This window comes from Perca flavescens, chromosome 7 (genome assembly GCF_004354835.1).
Source record: "Perca flavescens isolate YP-PL-M2 chromosome 7, PFLA_1.0, whole genome shotgun sequence".
In the NCBI taxonomy this organism is placed as follows: Eukaryota; Metazoa; Chordata; class Actinopteri; order Perciformes; family Percidae; genus Perca; species Perca flavescens.
The window spans coordinates 29,629,445-29,635,766 of record NC_041337.1 but is presented as its reverse complement, the minus strand read 5'-3'; positions in this window follow the sequence as shown (position 1 = coordinate 29,635,766).

The window sequence follows — 6,322 nt, the reverse complement described above, 5'->3', positions numbered from 1 at the left end:
CTGTTCATTGCTATCACCTAACACTTGTTTAGTCAGCCAACTCACTCATTAAGAAATATTATGACATGAATTCAATACAGGGTTGATATATGGCATCTAGGATATGACCTCGTCACTTTAAACCACGTTCGGCACAGGAAAGATTGGGGAGTGACAGTAGGAACTTTGACTTATTGCCTATATGCTGGGTTGGATAACGCAGATAATATACAGATAATGTTGCACATATATTATTGATATTTGCTTGCAAACATTGTAACACTGCTATAGAATCATTGAAATATGAAGCATAACATTTTAGTTTTTTAGTCAAATAAATTATCTCTAAATTCATGGCAATATATTTAGGTGACATCTTGTCTGTCTGAATCTGGGGTGTTGAAGTGCATTGTAATCACATTGACACAAACAGTCTGAATGGCTTGACCTTATCTGAGGAAACCAAATCAGCTCTGTATGCAGAGAAAGTTGCTCTCCACCAGCCGTCTGCTGCCCTCAGCTCCATATGGCTCTTATAACTGTATTACCTAGTAAAGAACAACAGATAAAGTAGTCTTGACGATATTGCCGCTTTTTGGGGTCCCTAACCTAAAAATGTTATTATGTTAATTATAGTGACACATAATGCTCTGCGGTTCTCTGACCCTTAGTTTCGCATTGCCAGACCTTCCTCCACAGCGCCGCACAGGAGGGTCTGGCTAGTCCATACAGCATTCCGGGATGGAAGAAAAACATGCTCTGGTTTATTGCCATTTCTTTCAACCAATCACAATCATCTTGGGCGGCGCTACATGCTGCAGGAGCAACGGTGCCTCTGCAAAATAGCCTCGGGAAGGAACTTGTTTTGGTGGGACATGTGTACGTTCAAAGGTTGTTTTAGTCGTGCAACAGAAAACTCAGATTGGACAGATAGTCTAGCTAGCTGTCTGGTTTTACCCTGCAGAGATCTGAGGAGCAGTTAACCATAGTCATATGGTCATAAATTGATTGGAGTTTAAAATGCCAACACAAACAAAGCGGAAGGTGACGGACATCCGGCCTAAAATGAGATACATCCGGCGGAATTTCCAGCTGCACCTGAACAATCCCGGAAGTGGAATGTCGTCGATATAGACTATTTGACCTTTGACAATCACCCGACTCGACCTGTGCCATGGGCAGCGATGAAGCCAAGCACACGTTACACTTCCTTGGTGGAACGCCTGTAAAGTCAAAGACGATGCTGGTGTGACCTTATGTATTAGAGGAGGGCCCCATCCTCAGGCAAGGGGAGGTTGGAAGAAACTTGCAAGACTGTGGTGCACACAGGGAACTAATTAGAACAAAATCGGAAAGAAAACACCGTGGTATACCACAGGAAATCAGAAACTTATATTATATATAACTTCCAGTCACTGTTTCATATTAATGTGAGCATTTGGGATTGCAGATCAAGGGCTGAGGCAACACAGGAGAATACCAGTCTTCAACTTTCTGCTTGTTAGCTTTCCACTTTTTTTTTTTCTTCTCTCAACCCCATGTTTGAGGTTCATTTCATAGCAACAAAATAGTTTAAACCAAAACTGCACATTATAGCCATCATAACGATTTATTGCACACTTTAGTCACACCTGCATAGGTTATGACATTAAGCGTAATTAACAGCTCAACAGCTAAAAGTCTCTTGTCAATTCAAAAACTAACCAATTAAAATATGCACCCTACTCATTAGTGGGAGGAACGCCTTCAAAGAAGAAGTTCTCCAAATTAAATGACTAAATATATATTGCCCTCTAGAATGACACATTGACTGTGTTGTTTCATTAGTTGAATTTTTTTTAATGATAAAGACGTCAGTAGGAATTAGAAGTCCTAGAAGAAGTCCTCAAAAATAAAGGACAAAAGACGCCAATTGTAACTGCTCTAAAACGACACTAGTCATTTTGATCTGACAACCCTATTGGCAGGACGTTTAGGTTAAAATGACTACTTCCTTAAGGTTAGGGGACCTTTATTGTCATGGTCAGGGGAGGGGCTAGGGCTAGAGTGCTGTCAATCTGACAATTGAGATTTCCATTGTATCAGAGGACCAATTACTGTTTCCATGATGACTATCCAAAATTCTGATACCATGGAACCAGCTTATAGAAAATGTGTATTGTATTCGGATATACAATTTGTTTAAAATTAAACAAAGTTAAATGAATAATGAATTTGATGTTTTATTTAGCAGAATTACATTATGTTGTTCTATCCTATCCAATATTTCCTATATTTCTAAGCTACAATATTACAGTAAACACGTGGTTATAGCTTATGGAATGATTGTAGTAATGCTTTAAAAAAAAATGTCATAGGGATCGCTTGAGAGTGTCTTGCTAGGTCCATGAGCGCTGTATTGTCACAGATCAGATTTTTACAATTATCTTAGACCAAATTTGTGTTAGCTCGGCTACTCATCCCGGACTCGAGGTGTCTGAGGCCAAGTGCTCAGCTTTACTGCTCTATCATCTGATATTCTTTGTAAACCTTTTCCAAACCAAAGTGCTAAGATGCTTTTGGGAAGCCGGGCTTAGCTCTGCTTAGTACCAGATGACTCCTCAAGCCCCATGCTGCTTCCAATACCACAGCACTGCCTGCAGCCAAGCCGTATAAGTGATACAGGGAGAGAGAGCAGAAGCACAGGAGAGAGGAGAGACGGCAAGGGAGGGAGGGGGTAGATGAGAGGTCGGAAGAGATAAAAGGATGACAGGGGAAGTGGAGGAGTGACAGAGGAGAATGGAGAGGCACGAGAGTGGGGGTCGTGGTCTAAGATGACTAGTTTGTTTGAGCATCCGTCCATCCTGCTGAGGCAGAGAGAGAGTGTGAGGATACTTCAGCGGCTAGTGAGAGGAAAGGTGAAGTGAGCTCCTGCGGGGACAGCGAGGAGCAAAGCAGGCGGGGGGTGTTAGAGATGGTGAAAAATAGCCTGAACTGAACTTACAAGCTGAATTCCTAGTGCCACACTTGCCTTTCATTGTCTCCAGTGGTCTCTCATTCGCCGCTTGCCAGCGAAGCACTTATGGTCCTCAAATATTATAGGAACTCCCTTATGGGTGCTATTCTGGAATCCATTGATATAGCCCGGTGCAATGAAAGTCAGAAAATAGCTTTTTTTGTATTCCTTTCAGAAAGTAACTGGGGTAGCTGGTGGAGAGTCCTTTGGTAAAACTGCATTTGCATGCATGTACACAGTTTACAGTGTTTCCCAGGGAACCCCCAACATGCCAGAAGTTTGATTTATTTTTTGAATTACCAAATATTACGCCATGAACAAGGCAACTGACAAGGCAACTGTCTGTAATTAGTTAGGCCAACATATTATTGCTCATTTTTTTGAAAGTTTAAAAAAAAAAAGGTAGCCATCCACAGATACAGTTAATCCTAAGGTCTCACTCTGCCACATGTATGTTTAACATTAAAACATGATTTATAAAATCATGCCAACAATTATTTTAATAAAAAGGTATGTATTAAAGGCATTAGGCCCCCCACCCATTGTAATATTTGTTATTTTATTTTATTTACGCACATAGTGTGCGCGTGCTCTGCCTAGACGACTAACAATGAAATGCTGCGTTATTGACTTTAGACCAGGTCTTTGTTGGTCAATGGCGCGTTCACTTTCCGCTGCCTCAAGATCGCAATACGCCATAAATGCACCTGAACACACCTCCCTGTAAGACCAGCACACCCATGGGCGCACAGATGGGCGCCGATGCATTTTTCTATTTAAACAACGCGGGTACTGGACGAGAAATTGACAACTACGTCGGTCTTAAACTAGCAAAGACACTTGCGTCGGGCGTTGCGTTGGGCGATAGGTCCCTATATATTTAGTCTCATACGCAGCAAAACACTAGTTCTATAAATGATCTAGCAACTGCAACAGAAACAAGACTAAGAAACCACAGCCATGCTAGCAGCTCTACAGTATGAAGCAGTACTTACAGCTGAAGCTGAGGGGAATATTATACAGGTATTTGGTCATAAACCAAAGTATTGGACAAGTTCAAAAAAGAATTGACCTGATGAGAAAAGTCTCAGGATCACCAAAGTTATTAAAATTCCTCCTGAGGGGAATATAAATGTCTGTACCACATTTCATTGCAATCCAATAGGTGTTGAGACATTTCACTCAATGTCACTAAACTCGTGTATACCTTATGCTGGCACTACATGAAAAGTCATTAGATCACCAAAGTCATTAGAATGTATCCTCTGGACACCATGGACATCTGTACAAAATGTCATGGCAATCCATCCAATAGTTGTTGAACTATTTCTGTGTGGACCAGTGGTGGACCGACCGACAGACTGACAGATGTTTTTATCCCTAGAGCCACAACGCTGGCTAAAAAAGTAGAATCATACCTTTTTTCTGTTTCCCATGGGATGTCTATACTAGGCTACTTTTTTTTTTTTTGTTTTTTTTTGGGGCTTTTTTCCCTTTCTTTCAGAGTGACAGTGGATAGACAGGAAAGGTGGGAGATAGATGGGGGATGACACGCAGCAAAGGGCCACAGGTAGGATAGCTCTTACTGGGTGAGCTAGAGGTCACCCCAATTCACAGCTGATTTAATAGTCAAGTGTGAATTTGGTGAAATTTAAAATGGGTCAAAACCAGCCCAGTATTGAAGAATTTGAGCTGGTAGTGGACAATTCTGCAATGCACGACTTAAATCCAATTCCAATGAGCCCCAAGGCATGAAGTGGTGTGTCCTTTGTCTAACGAGGCGGGAAGTATAAATTAGGAGGTGGGGAAGAATTCATGATCCCTTCACAGGCCTACAATTAATGTTGGCTTTTTCAGTTTTAGTTTCCCAACCTTCACCATTAACCACACTCTACTTGGCACTTGCAGATATTGAAGAAATGTTTTTAAATGTTGGCATTGAAAGTTGAAATTTGGACAGACCTGTCAATCAAGCAAAGATGTCCCAAAACACTCACTTTTTGCACCTAAATATCTTCTTAATGGAGCAACAATTTTCAAAATGCTACCAGTTCACATACGAAGACAAATGCAATTAGTTATTGAGACCTTAGATTTCTAGAGATAAGTTGGAGTTTGTTTCCATTGAATTCCATTAAGTCAAAGGCTTAAAAGTTAGTCACTTTCACGCTGGCTTTCATGCTGCAAGCTTGATCGAAGTTGCTGCACTCTCCAGATGTTAATCAAACAATACATGTGAAGTCTTCTGATTTTTTTGTTAAAGCCTAAGTTCCCACTCACAGTATTTCTTCCCTTTTTTTCCCAAACACATCAGGTATATATAAACCCATTTCTTCCCTTTCACCTGACAGACCTGATGGACATTAAAAGTTCAGAACAGCAAGGTTTTGAGTTTTTTGTTTGTTATAGTGATTAGTTAAAATCACGCAAGCTCACTTACGTTTTGTTAGTTCTAAAGCACAGCCAGACATGCACTCACACAGTCGTTCAATTCAGCACTGCATTTAATTCAGTCTCTTCGACTGAGAGAAATCAGCCGGATCAGACGTGACTCTGTCTGCTGTCCTGATTCTGCTCTATCATCTTATTTCCCCTGCTGGTCGTCATTTATTGGGGCTTCATAAAGACAGAATGAGGGAGTATTAGCCGTATTAACCTCCCGAGACAACCTTCTCCCCTCTCTGTCCTTCTTACCCCATGTTGCTTTTTCTCTTATTCCCCCGTCTCCCTCCCTCTGTTATGCTCTTCTCCACTCTGGAGAAACAGAGGAGTCTTATCACAGTTTAATCTCCAGCTGAGAGTTGGCGGCGTGGGGCCCAAGCCAATGTGACTTTGTCGTTTATTCTGTGCCGGGGCATCTTAGAGGACGGCCGAGTGTTTGTGTTGAGAGTGGTCGGGTTGATTGAATTGCCAGAAAAGCCTCTGGGCGTGCAAAAAAAAAAAAAAAAAAAAAAAAAAAAAGGAGAGAAGAGGAAAATAAAAGAGACGGAGAGTGATTTTTCACAACAAACACAATTCAAACATGGTAATCTGATGCCCTGAGATACTTGAACACATAACCAGACATATGAGCTGCAGGCGATTCGGGCGGTGGCGTCTGCTGTGCTGTCTGTGAGAGTGTGTGCAACCCGTAGCTTTATCTAAGCACTGCTTGGCCCCACCTACTGTGACAAGTGTTATAGCAGGGAGTCCAAATAATAAGCATGAGGCAAATTAAAGGAGAGGATGGAGAGAAGAAAAGGGGTGGGAGAGAAACTTCTGTGAAAACTCACTCCGTCTGCCTCTCTGAAGGACCACAGTTGGTAGAGAGAGGAGAAAAGTAAAAGATCAGAGATAGGAAAGAGGAGG